A 21,161-nucleotide genomic window follows, 5' to 3' on the forward strand; every position below is an offset into this window, starting at 1 on the left:
CGCAAAGTGAAACAAACTTTCGGGCAATCTAAAAAAGTGTAATCGAGTCGGTTCCACGAAAGCGTCCCTCGGATTCTCTCTCACCTTCTGCCTGGAATCGGGCTTTTATTTTCTTTACAACGGGTATATTTAACCGTACCGATGACGTTCGGTTCGCCGGCCGACGTAATTTCTTCGAACCGCTGAATCAGTCGTCATTTACGAAGAATCGCGTTTTTACGTCGCGCAGATGCTGCACGCCCGAGGACCACTTACCACCGCATCGATCATTTTGATCAATTACCTTTAATCCGCGCGTAGCACGCGCGGCTAATCCTTATCTATGGACCGTGGCAAGCAGAACGCTCGCGTCTCCGTTAAAATAGAAAACGCGCGGGAACGCGGTAAATAATAAACCCGCGGGCTCGGAAGATTAATCGACGGCGCACGGCAAAGGTTACTTGTAATCGCATTCTCTGCCGTACGTGCGCCCAGTCTACAATTACCCGGGGAAAACGTTTTTTGCGCGACTTCGATGCTGAGATACCATCGCGATAGGTATTTTTTAGATAACCACAGATAACCAGCGAAATAAGTGAAATAAAATATAATACCTGATGGCGATTCTCGCAGCGAGTTACCGATATACGTCGACAACGAGAGAAAGGTCTAATTGGATTGGTTCAACGATTCTTGACACGTTCGCTGCGCTGACTTTTTAGTGGACTTTCATATTCGAGGGCAGGGGTCAGTTGCACCACGCGCGAGAGTTTAATCTGCTGGTTAGATGGTGGAAATGGCAACGAGAAATTTTTAGTTACATTATATAAACAGATCTGACGATTTTTGATCCAGACAGACCTTTTTAAATTAAGCCATACACAATTGTGATTATTCAAATGAAATTAAAAATAGTACTGGGTTCATTTTCTGTAGATTGTGCAACTGTCTCAGATAGATCGAGAATCTTTTTCTGGAGCAACGATGGCAAATGAAAACTGCTTTCACGTACAATAACTATTTATATGCATCGTCGATGATAAATAGTTTTCATTAGAACACTCACGCTTCCATCTATACAGATCTAGAGTTTCCGAGATATTAAATTGTAACAGATTACTTCACTCACCCTGAATAATTGATCTTTCGTAACAATAAGTGTTAATAGAGTCAAGTGTCTATATGGACAAGTTCTTGTATTATCAAAATCGTTGTCGTTTCCAGTATCTTCATTTCAGTCGGACTAGGATAAGTTAATATTCGAATATTATTACTAGAACATTTGAGCATTAGACTGTGACTCGAACTACTTGTTCAACAATAATTAAAATACAATAGTCTCTCGTTAAAATTTTTAAACTCGTAATCAGATACAGAGAAATTCGATCAGAATCGTGTCCACTAAAAGAATTAGCCATGTACGTTTTATCGAGGTAAGGGAGCGACGTTATATCAAGGTACAACTGTAATTCGACAAAACGTCCTAGTTTAAATCTACAAAACCAGACCATTGTACAACGTAGCGCAGAAAATATTGAAAATAAAGTCCTCAAAGATTCAAGGTTTCCTCGGAACGTTGTAATTATTCCGCCAGGAGAATCGTCCCGTAAACAACCTTCGAAGATCACTTTTGGCACGGCGACAACCCTACGTGAATGCACGGACACTCGTTAAGGGATAAATAAACGTTACTTTTCGCGCGGTTTCGAGGTACCGGAATTTCCACGAACGCGTGTCACATTTTCCGCGAAATGCTCGAAGCGACGCTCGGTTACCTTTTTTCCCCCATTTGCAACGCGACTGGGCCATTCTACGGATTTTTCGTTCCAGTTCCGAGCACGCTGCGGAGGATTCCTATCGTTGATTCGGGAGGCAATTAACTTCAGGGGTTAACGGTGTTACAGCTGCTCGCCACGTGGCACACGGTTGCCAAAACGAAGTCGTTTTCGAACGTGCCAACTGTTTTATCGCGCGGATCAACGCGATTTATTTTTCCGCGCGAGGAATCAGGAGTTGCTGGCACCGAGCCGTGTCGCCTTCTCTCACGAGGACTCTGAGCTTCTGACTGTATAGATGGCTAAAACATTCGTGGTAAATGTCGCTGCCGCTATAATTCCCTTCGATATTATACTTTTGGGGCAAAGGAACAACATTTCATTGCAACTTATCGTTACGATACGAAGAACTCGACGTTACTAAATTGGAGTTCGATGTTATGAGTTACCAGAGCAGTAGAAATATAATTGGGTTGCATAGTTTTCGACACGTTCTTTCAGATTTCGGAAACTACAAATTGCATTAAAATTGTATAAATAGAAAATTAATAAAGATTATGTATTTGAAAAATCGGAGGATGATTCAAATTTGCGAGTACCAATACGGTCAACCAAATTTGATACACGGTTGAAAGTCACATGCCAGCGTATAAATTAACCGACAAACTTTACAGTTATTCGAACTTCGAACGTGATTCGAACGCCTCCCCGCAGGATTGGGATCGAATCATGCACCCAAACGACGTTCGCGCGATTTCTACATTACAATTAACGTCAATCGTAAATTCGACGGGGCGTCTATGTTCGACAATTAAAAAAACTACTCATCCACGGGTGTCACTTTCTCCGGGCTCGAGAAGCAAAATAGACGAAACGACGATTGCTTTAAGATCGATCTGACACGATCCGTGAAAGAACTGCCAAACGAAATTCCATTAAAGACGCTAACTCGAAGAACGTTGGACGACTGATGATCGTCATCGTCGAGGCTGATATGTATGCGAGCCCGTGTGTCCTTTTACTTATGCGCGTTGCGCTCGAACGCCTCGCGACGAAACGGACACGCGATTTCCGACCGATGTTTTTCCAAGGATGCCGTGAAAAAAACGGATTTCACCGGGGCTGAAATATTTTTCACCGGAAGCCGCGCTTGTTTTCCTTCCATCTTACGCGGGGGCTTCTTTTTTCGCGAACCGATTTGGAACGTTTCGTGCCGGAATATTTACACGAATGCACTCGTCGAAATGTTGGTAAAACGTTCTTGAGGATCTGGAAGTGCGATTTCGAACGAATTCCATTAACTTTCGGATGCCGCGACGCGCTCGTATTTGAATCAAAATACACGACTTTTCGCGCGATCTCAACGAGCGATTATTAACTCTTCCACTATTGATTCGATCGGTTGTACAGAAAGTCTTTGCGTTGAGTTCATTTCACAGAGATTTACAATTTTTCTTAAATTTACGAATTATTTATTTACACTGAATACATAATTGGTTGTATATTAAGAAATTGGATTTTTAATTCCTTGATACACGTTACACGTATCACATGTACACGTGTCTCTAAACCGTGACCTCTATTAGATAGTGGTTTGGGTTAGAACGGAAATCAGGTTTGTATGCCCAATAACGCATAATAAATTTTAATATTCCTCATATAGAAGGGTTAAAAATGCACGTGTTAGGAAATTTCATGTGGGCTTGGAAACAGCCAAAAATAAAGAACGATGAGATTGTCTTACAATCGAAGCACACTAAATTATAAATACCTCTTAAAACTATGGAAAACTATAATGAAACATGAAATATGTATCAAAAAATATTGTATAATCAAGAGGACTAAAATAACAATTATTTCACAAAATATATACATACGGCTCTAAACATCCAAATAAATACCTTCTGTTGAAAAAAATTTCCTAGTAATTTAAAGGCAACGATAAATAGTACAACTTTTACTCGAAATACTTTCCAATATAATAACTGAACGCGTATTAAAAGCAAATAGAAATTATCCATCGACTGCACTTTTTATCGATTCTATTTTTACGTTTGTATAAATTAATAACTTCAGCCCATAAAGAATTTAATAGATTGAGAGTTAATAATACGCCTGTATTTTTCACAAAATTATATAAATACCTTTACGTAAAAATAATGTCGTACGAAGAAATTATTCATAGAACGTTCGGTTTGGATGTCAGAGTTATTATTAGACGGATGAAATTTTTAAGAAAATCTTAACGCTAACCTACTTTTCTAAATTTATATTTTACATTTTACTATCGAAAACGTCCGGAACGCTAATTATTCCCACTGCTTTCGGATTCCAGTTCGTCGCAAAAATTATTCAAGCACTCGGTCACTTTTGCGAGGTGATAAACAGTTAAACAAACCCCATTGAGTGTCACACGACGCGTTTCTCTTCGAGATTCGATCGAAGGAGTCGCGACTACTTTGGTACTACTCGACGCATCCATAACTGCGCTCCGCCTTTTAATATTATGCGAGTATTTATCGATTTGAATTTATATTTGACTCGTCATAATGCGTCACCGCCTGCATAATCGGCAAAAAACGAGGCTTTTCGAACCGCCTCGCGATAATAAAAATATTAATACTGTATCGATATCAGACGGTGAAATATTATTACGCAGGGCATTTTCAGAATCGATTCCTTACTTGTCAAACGTTATTCTCAATCTCTAGTACTTCTTCCTAATAAAGGGAACCCTAATTTTAATCGCAGGTTCCTAATTCTTCAATTATTCACATCACGACTTAATTATAATTACTCGTTCATGTGCATGCTGTTTTATTTTACTTCATTAAGTAGAGTGTTTAGAAAAATATTGAACCATTCATCAAGATCCTTCCATACATTTAAGAAAAATTTTATTATTCTATACTTTGCCTAATAAAGAGAAACCTAATTCTCGAATTCCTCGTGTTAAGATTTAATTATCTTGTTATAAAGAGTGTTTACAAACATTCGAAGCCCCTTTCCAGAATCGATTACTTGTGCAAATACGAATAAAAAAAATTCTTGCCCATTTTGCGATTCGAAAGTTCGTCATTAAGTTTAAGCAGTTAAAGATTTTATTCGTGCGTGAATGATTGTGTGTGTGTGTGTGCAGCCACACGATCCGCTGACTGGAATATAAATGGCGCGTGCCAGGAGTCGCGTCAATAAACTTTAATTGCTCTTATCTGGGTAACCAAGCTATAGATTACAAAATGGGAAAGGACTATTTCGATTTCTTTTTAAACGAAGGATTAATTCCGAAAGAAGGTTTACAATCGATACTGATCGATATCGTTTAAAGCGAGAAATGTATAAAAAATAAGAGAACTAATCGATAGATGCATAATACGATAAATTCCATTCCCTGTAACCGGTTTACAATAGGCGACAATCCTTGTAAACGAATCAGAATACAAACACAGCTTGTCAATGGGTATACGTAAAATAAAATGGATGGATTTTCAATTCTTTAATATACGTTGCATGTGTTTGTTTAGTGCACGTTAAAACCGTGCCACCCTATAGTGGTTTAGAATGGAAATCAGATTTGTATGACCGATAGAGCATAATAAATTTAAAAAAACGCTGTAAGAAAGGGTTAATTCGTCATCGATGCAGCGATTTACGGGTTATAATGAGGAAGTTTCGTCGGTCTTCTGGTGCTCGTTATAACCGAGGTCCACCGTATTTTTAAAGAACCCTGCTCGTTTCTCCGGATCAACGAGCCGAATGGCGGAATACCAGACGGTTCAAAGTTCCCGCGAAAAATCCGCTCGAGCTGCGGAATCGTCCTCGAGACGGAATCCGTCCCGTCTGAGACGCTCGGCTCCTCCTTTTCCCGACGTCGTCGCACGCGCATATTTTCGTGCATGATTCACTGGCCTGGCTGCGATCGACTGGCTAGAACGATATTTCTCGACGTCGAGTAATCTCGATCGATCGACACGCGAGTCTATTAACCCTCTGGCGCCGGAGCCGCCATTTTTGCCCACTGATTTGAAGCTTCAAATTTATTTGTCGAATACTTGTGCATTCTATTTGTTGAATAAGAACAATATACAAATAGTTGATCAGCGCGAAAATAAGTTTGAGTAATTAAATATTTGAGTCACATCTGAATCGATATTCGAATACAGGAAAAGTCAACAGGTGGTCTCAATCATTGCTTGGAGCAGCTAAATTAATTACTGGGACCCCATAAATTTGCTCGCTACGATCCCTGGATCGATCGTTGTTCTCCCGCGTTTTCCCTCGACGATCGGAGGGGTCGAGCGGATAAAATGGATAGAAACGACGCGCACTTGACCTTCGTCCGCGGGGTATAAATAGATAATAAACGTAGCTATTTGGCGCTCACATACGCACCATAAAGTTTTAACTGTATAGTAATAGATTGTCGAATGATTTACAGTAATGAAGGTGACGACCTTTGTGTCTCTAGCAATACCGACTGCACAAAATGTATATTTATGTTTTCCATTCAAGGTGCATATAATCGACAGGCGTAGTCACATGCGTGCAAATGCGCGTCATAAAATTTAATTAGAGTATAATGCACGGCTGACTGAGTTGCAAAAAGCGAAGCGCTCGAATTTTGAGCCTCTGAATAATCCTCTAATAAAAATCTTTCAGACAGAAAGTTTCGAAAAAGGGTTACTAAAATATTTATATTAATTAATAGTTGAAAATCGAAAATTTTAAGCAACGAATGAAAATTGTTTTTAAAAGAGTTTTTAATCTAGAATTGCCTTAATTGCATGAGTTCATCGAGGGACGAGAAATGGAGTACAGGAATTACAGGCGTTCAATGTAATTTTATACTTGGAACACTTAATTACCGCTCGAGTAATTGAAACTCCGGCGAACAAAAAACCCGCGACCGCCTTAATGAAACATACATCTGTGTCTGGCGAACGCGCTCGAGTTTTCTGCGCTTCGGTTTTGGAGCGCGGGTCGCCTATCGATTCGAGCGGAACCGACGACGAAGTTTCGGAAAAGGGACGATTTCCAGTGCCTCGCTTAAAAGTTTCCACGAAAAAGAGAGTTCGCGTGTAATGATAGCCTGAACGGGAAATTACGCCGCGTCCGAACTCGGTTTCTTCTGTTTGGCCCCGCCCCCTCACGTCTCGCTGTGTAACTTAAAGGAATTCGATACTTTCACGACATTTTCCAGGATTAAAATCCCGGATTAAAGTCTGTAAAAATGATCGCTAAATATAAACGTTAAGTCACCGTTAGATCCTAGAGTTAATCGATAAGAATGAATTTAAATGGCGCCAGAGCGGCGAAGGGAGACCGTTCTTTACTATTTCAAGGAAAACCGTGACCCCTTTAAGACAGGATTTCATGAACGAGGACTTTATTAGAGAAAATATCTAATTAATATCCTAGGTTAGCGATCTTTGAGAAATTATTCATGGCAGTTTCCAAGTTCTTGCATAGTATTTTAGATGCAGTTTACCATCTTCTTGCAGGTTCGTTTCATGAAAATTAAATGTAAGTCTTCATCAAAGATCCATTATAGATTATTCTTGAAAGGCGTGTATTGGAGGAGAAAATTGTTTGTATAAAATGACGGGGCTAAATGTAGAGGATATTATCGTGTGACTATTAAAAAGAATAATTATGGTAGTACCGCTGAAAATATAGAGTATCAGTCTGTATACTAAGATAATAAAGTTTTCTTTAAGATGTCAAAAAGTTATTCTTACAATTATTAACTGTATCTCATTTTCGTCTGATATCGTGTGATATTAAACAGAAAAATTTTAGTATAATCAATGGCAGTAACAATTCATAGAATTACAGAACTGCCTCGTGTAATGTCACAAGCTCGGGACCAAACTGTGACAATACGAGAAGGAAGTGGGTGAAATTTGATCGCGGGTTCGAATAAATTTTTTCTGATCTTGTATACTTAATAAAAAAATACTTGTAATCCATCTCGAAAAAGTTACTGGAACGTTGTTTAGCCGGTTTCACGGAAAACAACAACGGAAAGAGTGCTCTCGTTGCAGAAACCGCGACTTATCTTGCTACTTACATATTTAATGATGGAGCAGCGTTTATACTAGTAATTATACGTGCAATAAATAATTTAAAATTGGACATATCGCTGTAAAGTGCTACGAGAATGAAGATATCCACCGTATCGCTGGAGCCTATCTCAAAGTGCGAAAATCGACACGCGAGGCAAGATTGTTGGAAAAATAAAAGAGAATTACTTGGCCAAGAAGCTGCATTTGCTGCAGCAGGTTTATCGCATGGCTCCTACGAAGGCGCGTTACGTTGGAAAATTTCATCATTATTCGTATAATAATCGATACTGGAACTTTTTATGCGCTTTTCTCGAAATCGACCTTTTTAATCTGGCAGGGCGCGACTTTCTCAAAGCGATAGTTCGCTTATCTTGGGCGCAGAAATGATCTTTTTTTTCAGTGAACGCCTCTCACAAAGTTTGGGGATTGGTGAGGCATTGAAAACATTAATACTTTCATCGAACAAGCATATGATATTAAAAAATCATGATAAATTAAACACTTTTATATTTATCTCTGTGGGCACAAAAGGTTTGCAAATTCAAAAGGCATTATATTATAACATATTTAAGGTACCACTAGTATATTCGTGCTGGCAATGCATAACACTTGTGCTTGGCAACGAATGGGTTAACTTATGTGTAAAAGGGTCGAAGGTGTGTTTTGTTTCGTTGGGTACTTAGGGACAGCGAGACAACAGGATGAGAAAAGGAGTACCGAAGAACAGATGTGTTTGACATATAATATTAATTTCTGTTGTTAACCTCTTCTCGTATTTTAACGATTCTGACTCGAGATGAAGATTTCGGCCCAAACGTAAACATCGCGACTATCGCTTGGGCCCGGATTTCAAGCTAAATGGCACGGGAAGGGGTTAATAGTTTTTGTTAAAAATTTTGTATCCAGCGTGATTTAAATTATTCATTTGCGTAATTATATTATAAAATATAATTGTCTTCTTTGATCCTGCGATATCTAAAAAATCATCCCTTAGGACAGTGTCCCCGGAAGCGTCTCGGAAGCTCAGGTTCGCCGATGTTGTCGCGCGTGTGCGCGCGGGCCACGTGCGTACACACGTGGAGCAGAAATACCGGCATAGAGGGAAAGAGAGAGCACAGAGCGGGTAAGTTGATTGGATAAAGAGGGAAGCCAGGACGGCGAGAGACGGAGCGAGACGAAGAGGCTGGCGGGTACTCGAAGCCCTACGGCTCGTCGCTCGAAAGAGAGCTCAGTGCTACGATGGTCAGCGGTCGGGCAAGTCGCGATCGCAACGGCCAGCTCCAACGCCAGTCCCATTGCTCGGTCCATCCGTCGAACACGGTCGCGCAGAAGCGGGAGGAAAGCGCGTGTCTCGTTTAATCGCGCCTAATTAAGACGATTCCTCGTCCGGCGTGGACTGTTCGCGCGCGCACACACTGTCATTGACCGTCTGCGGTCTGTCGCTCGTAAATCATCGTGCGCTTCCCTCCGGCGGAATGTCGGGTGTAATTGTGTCACGGTTGATATACGAATTTATTTTCGTCGGGTCCGGGATTGATTAAGGGAAAACAGTCCGCGCCGTTTGTCCAACGAGCGTTTCCTTTCGCGTCCAGTGCCGCCACCGAGTATTTCGGGATCTAGTTTTCGCGGACGAAATCTTCGGGGGGTCGCGTGATCCGGGGGAAACGAGGGGGAAAACGATGATCGCGAGAAGATTTCGATAATCCCGGTGCGCGCCGGTGAAGAGGAAAAGCCGCCCTTGGGTCCACGAGACGGAAAGTCGCACGTGCTCGCGGTGTGTTACGGCGCCTCGCGAAGGAAACCACGTGGCCTCTGACAGCCGGGGATTCTATCTTTTCGACCGTAAGTTACGTACACTAGATTAAACCCAAGAATGCCACGGTAGGGTCCTATGGACCCTGGTCTATTTTCTCGTGTTTATGTCTTTCGGTGGAGAGTTACGTTTCGGAGACCCACGCCCACCAGGAACGTGTTTATGGGTGTCTATGTTATGGTTGATGCTATATATGTTTGGAAAATTGAAACAAAGGCTGTGCACGGCCTGACAGAATCTCAGTTTGCGTAGAAATTTCCATTTAGTAAAGTTAATTTTTCAATAATCCGGGTTGCTTACGAAATTTACAAGAAAAATTGTTTTACGTAAATTGTCGAATACCCAAAAGTCAACGCTTAACATTACTTGCAGAGAATCGAAGTAAACATTTTTTATGCTATAAGATTGAATATAGATTTAAAAGAAAAGTTGTTCGAACATTAGAGAAACGAGATAACGCAAGAGGAAGAGTATCCTCGACAATGTTTTCGACAGCTAAACGATTAACGAGATAAGAAAATTGATGGTTAAATAGGTTCTTGATTTATGCTAACCTTTAACTTTGCGGATGTACTTTGCATCTAAACATGATAGAGCGACCTAGTCAACCTACTCTATGTAGGTAACCTCAGTCTCCAAAATGAAGATGCAACAAAATTTTATTCCACATTTTCGATTTATTTCCTTTGGTATCTGCCGATCGTTGCGTTGACATTTATGACCTTACTTTTCAAATTATCAAGCAGTGAAATTAGCAAGGCATACATACGCTAATGTGTATACATATTTACTGTCTCTTCACCTTTATGGTATTATATAAATTATAATTAATTTATCACTGCTGTGAGAAAGAAAGAATCAGCATAAACGACGAACGATTGATGATCGAGTGTTCATGCTGGATTCTCGATTTGAGGAGTACACGCGAAGATTTGACATGCATGGCTATACGCGACGAGATTGTGTGTCGTGCGTGTGAGATCATTAAGAATGCCCTTTGATCGAGAGGCGAGAGTCGTGTGTGAATCGTTGACCGAGTTGATAGAGAACCGATCAGTTAAGAGAAAAAGAGTAATCGAAGAAATTAGTACGAGAAAACGACAGGACATTTCAAATAAGAAATAAGTTATAAATAAACTTTGTTATCAGGGTTACCAAAAGAAATGAAACGTGTTGATACTTTTTCGAGCGGTCTTAATATACCACGAGTTTAAATTTGTTTGCCACGGATAGATACATTTTAGCAGATTTGATGAGTTAGAAAGATTTTGCCGACAATACACTAACGAGGTCGAATCTTATGCTGGAAGTGCCGCTCCGTGAGATGTTAACACTTTAGAAGCTTGCTTGTTTTGGCCAACGTTCAATCACAAGTGTCGCGTTCAACTACACAGGATCTAAAATTGGTAGCCAGAAGATGTTGTCGTTAGAAACAGGATAAAAAGTACAATAATTCTAGACAGGTTCTAATTACTTTTATTTAACCTTTTCACCATGTGATTAAATTCGTTATTCTATTCTTGAAAACTGTACACTGTTTGCGAAAAAAGATATTCTTCAATTCCCAAATGTTTTGTATTGCATATATTATCTAAAAGGGTAACTTTTAGATCCTCATAATGATTACGGAGTTATTTCTTTTCTTGTTCCCTTATTTATGATTCTAAAATAGTACCTGAACTTTCTTTATCATTAAAAGTCGATAATAATTTATTCATGACGTTCATTCGATCGAACAGTCAAATTTCTACCTGTTCATCGTAAACTATTTTCCTCTAGAATTGAAATTTGAATTTCTTCGTTATTTGAAGTTACTTTGGAGACTGTGATCAGGCGTTTCTTTAATTTCTTTTAGAAAGAATTATTCTCTAAACTGTACTGTCGCACCTCGCAATGGCGATCGCTGGGAACAATGTCTGGCGTCGTCCGGGAAGAGCGACATCCAAGCACGCAATGTTATTTAAGAGAGGCATAAATAATTGCTTATTCGATACCAGAGTTATCGTAAAACGAGTAGAACAAAGCAGCCGCGATAACGGGTGCACCGTCGATGAAAATAATTCTTCCCCGGGTTGAAACGGATTTTTTTTCAATTTCCGACCGTCGTCTGGGCGCGCTGGCGGATTGCGTAAAACCGTCCCCCGCGGTTAATGGAATCGGTCGAGTTAACGAATGGTGCACGCGGAACCGGTTCGTCCTTAAAACGTCGCGGTGAAACGCGAGACAAACTGTCTCGCGGACAGTGTCGCCGGATAGGTTCCAACGGCTGACGATCGATCGATCTTTCGCGCGCGATCCTAGAAATGTCCCGAGGATGCTTTAACGCGTTCACCGCCACGCGAAATTTCCATATCTAGAGATATCCTCGACACGTGTTTAAATTATAGCGTGGAACAGCGAATATTCAGTAACTCGTTCGTAATAGCATTAATGTTATTCAGAAGTTTAAAACTTCCTTAGAAAAAAAGAAGGATCTCAAGAATTTATAAAAGTATTTGCAACGAATATGGTGAAAGAGCTATTTCAAAAACAGTAGATATAGTAGAAGTTGCATAGACTTCAAACGACTTCAAACGGATGCATGAAATGTAAAAGTATGCAATGAAACATTGTTTTGAAGCGTGAAGTAAACATGGATCCAACTCTAATTCAAATTTTAATTTGCAAGCAATAACAGATCGAAGGTTGGATTAGTAATAATTGTAATTTTTAAACCCTAATGTGTACTTCAAATTCAATTAAAACTTTAAATTTCTCCCTACTATTAATCATCTTACGTTTTCTCAGAAATTTTCAATCGTAATACAAAGTATTAGAATTTTTTAGAAACGCGAACCTCCGAAAAAGTGTGCTGCTTTTATCGATAGAATTCAAACTCCTTTTTGAAAAATTTAGTAGTTATTTGTCTTTTAATCGTTAGACGATTTTAACTATGCAAGTATTTTGGCAATTTCTTGCTAACGAGAGGCGCGAGACCGTCTTAAAATGGTGATCTTTTTGTGGTCGAAGAACGGTGGTGTGAATGGCCTCGCGGAGGTCTGACGTTCGTTAGCTGTCCACTCGGTCGTATAATTTCTGGGCCGTGCGTAATTTAACGCACTCCCACTTACGTCGCGCGATTATATCGTTTCCGTGGCTGTTTATACACCGCCGTTCGGTTTTAATTGTCGCACCGTATTGTCCAACCACGGAAATTGCAACGCGCCAAACGGCAGGATATCGTTTCCGAAAGTGCTTCGACGATGATTACTTTCGCTGCTATTTGCCGATTCTGACAGCGTGGGACGAAAAGACAGCAGACTTTTCGAGTAATTACGCGGAAACGTTCTTATTTATTTACCGAGTAAAGATTTCAGGTTTCTTTATTACAGATAAATCAAAGTCCGTAATTAAAAATTCAAGAAACTAATGGATATTTCAGGAATGAAATTCTTTTCTTATAATCAATGCAATCTTCGATGTATCTTATACTCTACAAGTTTGTACTGATTTGAAAAAAAAGTTTCGTTCTTGGAATGTTTATTACTTTCTCGAATAATTTCTAAATTATCTTTATTCGAAACGTCGATCGAAGCGATATAGCCAATATGGTTTGCACAAACATTTGCAATCTGCAAATAGGTATAATTTTTTTTAAGAATAAGTCGAAGATACTGTCGAATTCGTAATACCTTGCTTATCGTAAATTTTAGTAGGGTTGTTACTCGAAACGTGGAAAGTGATTCAGACAGTTTGAATAAACATTAGACCTGACCTTTTCTGGCTCGACCGGAACAATTCCGCGAAAATTTACGACTTATCGTAAGAACGAAGGAAATCTCGGTGCCTCGATAGTTATATACATCCAACGTTAAACCGAGTTTATCTCCAAACTCTCAAGTCACGCGCATTGTCAATTTTTGGGATACTTTTGTTTGAAATGAAATGCGAGAGGCACCCAATTCACTCTAATTTCTGAAAGCAATCCTTCGAAAATATCCTGTTTAATGAGCTGAAATTCCACTTTCTCGAGCGTCACGAGGATGAGTCAAGCAGAGATATCTCCGAATCCATAAATCTACTTTGTGTATCTTCGTGTATTGCCAATTTTTTAATTGCTTTCGATAACGATTCTGTCATCGAGATTCAACGATACAGTTGACTTGACTTTTCGGAGCCAGATCAAAACTTTCTTAAACATTTACCTATAATTATTATTAATTTATTTACAGTTACATTTACCTTTCATTTAAAGCAGTTGATATATCACGTAATATCATTCGACTGTGAAAATTTAAAAGGAAACTAAATATCTAAGGGTCGAAACGTAAATAAATTAATGTTAGTAAAGTCTTTTTACTAATATGATTTTATTTGTCTGATGAATGGAGATAAGTTGTCTCTGAGCTCGCGAATTTTCGTATTCATTTTCAAAGAAGCGTTAAGCTTGCATCTCCGAGTAAAAGAAATATGTATATTGGACGGGAAGTTTATCTGTCGTTTGGAAATACATCACAGCGGGATAACGAAGGCCGAGTTCTAATTCCGAGAAATGTTTCCAAGTGCCTCTTCAAAGGCGAAAAAAATTTGTGACCAGTATCAACAAGAGCTGGTCACGCTTCCTTGGAACAGTTTACAATTTTAAAGCTTAGAGAAGTAAATAGAAATACGTGTTACACAAAGTAAAGCACGTGCACGGGTTCGACGAACATTTTGAAAAACTGCACGCGACTGGCTTCGGTTAAAAACGCTTCGAGAATAAAATCAACAGCGCGAGTTATTTTATAAAAAAATTGGTAGGTGTTAAATACAGCAAAGGGTTGCAATACGAGACAAATAAAATAATGACAACGAATCGACGTAAGAAATTATTTCGAGTCTCTTGAACTTTCAGCGTTTAACGCCTCTGTAACGAAGTATACTAAACAACTGAATTCCACGCATTTTCCAGTATCTAATTTATCTGCGACAATAAATATTTAACGCATCGGGACCATAAATCCTTACTCCCCCTGACAAGATATATTTTACAGATTAATCTCATGAATCTTCAGTATCTAACTTCTCTCTGACAAGGAACATTTTACAGATCAATTCCATAAATTTCCGGTATCTGACATCTCACCGACAGCATCCATCGAATACATTGATTAATCGCGTTTCCAACATTTTATTTCCCTCCGGTAGAATAAATTACGAGATTCCGTGTACCTGGACATTTTGAAAAAATCAATCCCTGGCTTTTAAAGCTTTATTAGCACTCAATTCCATAATGTAATCAATCGGGGACCCGAGAAAAAGAATCTCTAATTCGCTGAGGATTTCTTATGGAGACAGTAATTCTACAGATACATTTATTGTTAATTAATTCATGGATGTACACACGATTTTATAAAAATAAAATAAAATTTTATGCTTTCTACACACGTGCACTAAAGTTTATTAAAAATTTAAAAGTTTTGGAGTAATTAATCCTTCTTTTTGCAAACTAAATATATGATGGTACCAGAATACTCAGAAAAACATTCTTTACTCAGATTGAAATTTCTTTTAATATCACAGTGTTTTGTTATACTTTTGTAAGCTTTTATGTGATATTTAATAATTCAACAATGAAATAATTTATTTATCTCTTCTTATAATCTATTTTATCGTAATATTATCTTGTATGCTCGATGTTTTGCACTGGATACTGAACATTATTACATATTTCTTGGTGGCAGTGTCCTATAAATAGAACACGTAACCTGTATCATTAACGTTTCAAGATATGATAAATTGTAGTGTCATTTGGCAACTGAAGTTATTTCTGCTTACATCGGTTAGTTAGTTACATTGTTATTTTAAAAACAGTTTTAAAACAGATGTCACAGACATCAAACTTAGAAATATGCATTTTATTTTATTTTTAATTTCAATTCGTATCAAAGAGCTAACAATCGGTGCCAGTGTATTTTTTTGCTATATCACTAACGTGAGCTGAATATTTTTTCTTCATTTGTATAATACCAGGTAACATTTGTACTTTTTAATTACATTTTAATCCTTTTCACTCCATTGACATCGCTACAGCAACACACGCAATATGGGCACAACTCTATTAGAATTTAATTTATAGTAACCCAAACAGAATTAACGAAACAATAAAGTATTTTTAAATTTTGTGAGGAAAAGAAAACATTTTCAATTTTTAGAAGTAATACCACAAAAAAATTCTTGAAGTGCAAAGGGTTAATAATTTTTTTTGAGAATATATGTTTCATGATTTCAAAATAATTTATTCGAGACAGCAAGAGATAAAAGAAATGTGTCTGGTCATGAAAAAGTTAGTTTTCCAGTTCGATAAAGTGTCTTAAAATAGTATGAAGAACCAATTTCGAAGAAAACAAGATTTTGATGCTCGATGGATCAAGGAGATCGTTTCCATACGATTTCCCATTCATATCGATCCTTCCATCGCCAAGGCAATGAATGAATGAAACGAGTGAATGGACTCCGTCGAGTGAATTCCAGGAATACTCGATGTATGTAGCAGCGATAGGTGAAAAATTCGCACGAACACTTGTCGTCTATCAACGACTCGTGCATACGACTCGTTAACGAGGAATCACGGTCGTTAACCCTTTCACTCCCGAATCAATAAAACGTTACGAGGGAAAAATATTTATTTGCAATTTTCGGGCCACTCAAATAGCAAATAACCTATTTATGAAAATAATTTAACGCTCGAAAACCGTTTAAGGATTTTTCTTCGAACTATTTTCACTGCAGATATATTTAGACGTCTGATCTAATTTCTCATTCTATATTTTTAAAGATCATTTCTTAAATATATTTTTTAAACGATTCTAAAATCTATTTACTGCATCTCCAATTGAGATATCTTACAGTTATAGCACTGGAATCATTTCACTGTCACTTTAACATTAATCACGATACTAAGTTATCTGTAATCGATTAAGTAACCTAGTTTGATTTCCAGAATTTGCAGTCCTATTGGATTCCTCTTTTACCTTAAATTCGTATTTCAAGAGACTCTAAAATTCATTTTAAATACGTTTTGCAATCGTTGTCGATCGAACGCAATATAAATTTCAAGAGTTCGATACTGTCAAATTAAATTGATTTGTTTCAAATAGAATACTTATTTTAACCAAAAGAATCTAAATGTAAGACGTTGTAGAAATGGTAATAAAAGATTGGTGATTATTTTAATTAATTTCTGGGGAACGAATTATTTTATTTTTTCTTGAACATCTAGTTAATGGGACAGTTGCAATAATTTCTACTTATTTTAATTGATTGAATGTAAATGTAAGAAAAAACTTTTTATTTTTTTGAACGTTTAGTTGATGGGGCAGTTGCTCCATTCGTCGTAATTATTTCTACTTATTTTAACGGACCATTTTATTTTTTCTCAAACATTCGGTTAGTGAGAGAGTTCCTTTTTTGTGGTAACAATTTTGTTCAGCGATCCTAAATACGTGGCCATATGGCTACAGTGGGAACGAAAGGGTTAAAGAGAGTCGATTGCTGGCGGTTCGCGGTCGATCGTTGGCGGTTACGATCAGGAAGAACGAAACCAGTCAAAGGAGAGGCCGTTTCGCAGGCGCGCGCGCGACGAGAAGAGTGACGCGGACGGAGTATCTTCATCTATTTCAGTGGATTGCCTTGTCGGAAGTATCACTCGACGGGCGCTTCCTATTGTGATAAAAGCGGGTCCGTGGATTCGTATCTCTTGATCCTCGCGTCGTCTGAACCGCGAAACGGTGGCTCGCGACACGCTGACGGACACGTCGACGAGAAACGATAACGCGACGCAGAATAAAATGGTCGTTCAGAATTATCAAAGTGGAATCTGGTTAATTTCCCGGAAAAATCAACAATGCTGCAGCAAATTTGTGTGATCGTCGACACTGCGAGCTTTCGAAAGGTACGAAAATAAAATTTTAATAGACAAATTAAATTTGACCAAAGTAAATTTGCACCAATCGAAACATCGACGAATTTGTATAACAATGGGGGGGAACCGATGTTTAAATATTTGCGAAACAAACTAAATCACGATTGTAATATGTCGGTCATAAGTTTTGGACGTAATCCCTCGTAGAACAGGACTACATTGTCGCCTAATATTTTTGTCGTTCGTCCTCTTTGTGAGTGTTCTTCTCTAATTATTATAACAGAAGGATGTTTGCAAACTGGTTTAGAAAGAAGAATCGTTTCGGCGTAATTCGTCCCTTGTGGACGCGCAGCACGTGCCGGAGCCTTACTAGGAAGCATTCGCGTGCTTGTTTTTTTTTGGCACTACGACTGGAACAAAGCTACGAAAATTTCTGCATATTCATCGGTCGATGACGGTCACGCCACCACCCTCTTCTACTCCTTTTATTTGGGAGCCCGGGGGAGGGATTTGGAACCGGTCGAACCCTTCGACAACCAAGGGTCGACCTTCCAATCTAAACTAATCGAAAAAAATGATCGCTCGACGGGACTCGAGTGACGGAACTCGAAAAAAATATTTATCGACAGTCGCCTGGACGTTGGAAATTATTATTCGACAGACGAAGCTTTTTTCTCTTGTCACTCGGGTGAAAGGACAGTTCGATCGTCGATTCGATTACTAAATCACTAAGTGCAACTGAATCAACATGGAACTTATGAAAAGAATTCCTATTTCGAGATACGATCAACAGTTTGTTCTTACTTTCGTGGTCTCGAAGGCCTACGTCAAACAGAATCGTTACCGAGTATACGAATCGTCGTTTAACGACTCTCGGTCAAAGACGCGAACGGGAAGAGGTTAAATCGTTGAACGGTCGATTCAAGTTCCGCGGCTCTGCCAGTAATCGCAATGGAGGAAACGATCACTTCCCAGGGCTCTTATCTAACCAGGAGCCACGACTGTGCCGACAGCTGTCAAAACTGTCACGAATAGAGTCGCGCGAGGTGCTCCAATGGAATCGGATCAATCAAACGCTTCGTCCAATTTATATTTGGCAAATTGCGCTTCCTCGCCTGGACGATTTTTCCATTTACGACCGACATTTAATTCTCGATACATGGCTCGTTATTCGCGACTCCGAGGGTGGAATTTATAAGTGGCACTCTTGACATTCGCACAGCTGTCGCCAGATTCTTTAAACGCCCGCCTTATGATTGATATATTTATTGAAAAATGGTATTTCAATTTAATGATCTTCAATGTTCAATTTGTTAGCGGTGTTCAATAATACAGTCCCAAACAAAATTTCCTGCGATATTAATTCTTATTTGTATACTGTTTTATAAGTTAAAATACGGAATTATTTTCGTTTTGGTAATTTTTCATGTAAAAAGAAAAAGTTGTGAATTCTCAACACAATTTATATAATATTTTATCGTTTTATAATGAACTTTATATACAGATTAATTCTTCACAGAGTTAATTAGAAAAATAGTATTTCGATTTAATGATCTTCAATGTTCAATTTGTTAGTGGTGTTCAATAATGCAGTCCTAAACAAAATTTTCTGCAATATTAATTCTTATTTGTATACTATAAGTTAAAATACGGAATTATTTTCGTTTTGGTCATTTTTCATGTAAAAAGAAAAAGTTGCGAATTCTCGACACAATATATATAATATTTTATCGTTTTATAATGAACTTTATATACCGATTAATTCTTCACAGAGTTAATTAGAAAAATAGTATTTCGATTTAATGATCTTCAATGTTCAATTTGTTAGTGGTGTTCAATAATGCAGTCCTAAACAAAATTTTCTGCAATATTAATTCTTATTTGTATACTATAAGTTAAAATACGGAATTATTTTCGTTTTGATAATTTTTCATGTAATAAGAAAAAGTTGCGAATTGTCGACACAATTTGTACAATATTTTATCGTTGTATAATGAACTTCATATACAGATTAATTCTCCATAGAGTTAAAAAAATTATAAGTCTCATGAATTTCTATTAGCTTGCAGAAGGTAAATAGAACGAGAAGCGATGAGTTCCATAGTATTCGATGGTCTAAAAAGCAAAAGTTCGAACACCCGCGTAGGTTTGGAACGTGTTAAGGGGACGTTTATGACCGTTACTGAATCCGAGTGAAATATCTTTGGTAGTAAACGGCCATCGTAAAACAATCGACAAGTAGTCGCGTTTAACGCGCAGACAGAGTGTTAATTGTCATGTAATTAACGTTTGTCTATCCGTACCGCAAGAAGTGGAAGCAACGAGTTAGGTGGACTTATAATTACGTGGCGTGGATGCATGACGCGGCAATCGACTCGACTGAATAGAAAACATTGATTCTTGAGTCTCGAGAGACCCATCGAGGATACTACGACTGATAAAGAGTCAAGAGGAACTGGGTGAGGTCGTTTCCTGATCTTTGTCTTGGCAGGAGGATCTCGACGAAGGTGACCGCTGTCATCGTAATCAGGCTGTACGCGGGGCAAAACCCTTCGCGAGGACTTCGACCGTAGAGGATCTCGCGCAATTTGCCAATTTTATGCACACTTCGCGAATAATGATCGAAAGTAGAACACGTGACCGCGGCGCGGCATTGTTCGTCGCGCGACAATGGAATCGGATGTTTTGTTGGGGATAATAGAGCGCGTGGCCCACACGCTAATGAAAGGGTTGCACCTTTGAATACATCGAACGCGTATATACGGACCTATCTAGGGTTCAGCGGTGCTCAGACGCGTCTAGCCGTGTCCAAGGACGCGTCGAACCGAGGGAATACCCTTTGTCGACGATCTCTGCCTCTTGTAACAGATCTTCGATCGGATCGAGGCACAAACGCGGGCTATACTGGTCGACTATTACAGGGTTTACACTTTAGGGCTCGTGACATAGGGGGATCTATTGACTCCTGATGCGACTGAAGGGAGACATTCAAAAATAAATTGAAAAAGTGGAGTAAAACATTATTGTAGGATGAATCTTTTATCCTTTTGATTTTCTATTATATAAGACGTTGCTTACTTTTGTGTTTCGTCTGTCATTAGTCATTTACTACACCTAAAATATTTTTTTATACAAAGGACTCTTTGATAGAAGAAACTCAGAATCTTAAAATGGGGATACGTTCAGACAACCGATTTAATAACACGATTTATAAAAAATCTGATGTCACTGAATTTTTCGAGAAACAATATCGCTTAGGTTCTTCGTTTCGATCGCGACGACGGTTCGACAGAGTCATCCAGGGAAGTCCATTAATTACTCGAAGCAGTTTACGAACGATATCCAGAAGCAACGTAGCCCGAATCTGAATTTCCATTGTCAATACTCGGAATAGCGAGCAGTCGAGAATCCTGAATCGTTGATCCCGCAGTCGCTGGAACGCGAAAGGAAGCTACGTAATTGTTTCTCAAGTAATTGCACCGGGCGACCGTAGCCCAGGGATCGAGATCGCGACGGGGATTGGTTCGACGAGCGATATGAGCACCCTCGTTTATGCGCATAGTTGGCTACTGAAACTCCCGACCGGGGCCAATGTCAGAGTTCGAACGGTGTACTTTAAAACTCGGTTGGGACAATAGGGGCCGCGT

General features: G+C 38.8%; 2 protein-coding genes across 4 annotated transcripts in view; one reads left to right on the forward strand and one right to left on the reverse strand.

Annotated features, from left to right (window-relative positions):
- The window catches only part of LOC143349686 (mediator of RNA polymerase II transcription subunit 20-like), a 182,047-nt gene that overhangs the window by 113,254 nt on the left and 47,632 nt on the right, over positions 1 to 21,161 (reverse strand). The gene's annotated exons all lie outside the window — the stretch shown is intronic.
- LOC143349685 (facilitated trehalose transporter Tret1-2 homolog) overlaps positions 1 to 21,161 on the forward strand; it is a 145,761-nt gene that overhangs the window by 86,886 nt on the left and 37,714 nt on the right. The window contains exon 1 of one of the 2 annotated variants that reach the window (XM_076781095.1): positions 9,525 to 9,661. The exons of the other annotated variant lie outside the window; for it this stretch is intronic. The gene's annotated coding sequence lies outside the window, so the exon portion shown is untranslated. Of the gene's footprint in view, positions 1 to 9,524; positions 9,662 to 21,161 lie in introns of those variants that run through there. 2 annotated transcript variants of the gene reach the window in all.

The sequence above is a fragment of the Colletes latitarsis genome, chromosome 14 (genome assembly GCF_051014445.1).
Source record: "Colletes latitarsis isolate SP2378_abdomen chromosome 14, iyColLati1, whole genome shotgun sequence".
In the NCBI taxonomy this organism is placed as follows: Eukaryota; Metazoa; Arthropoda; class Insecta; order Hymenoptera; family Colletidae; genus Colletes; species Colletes latitarsis.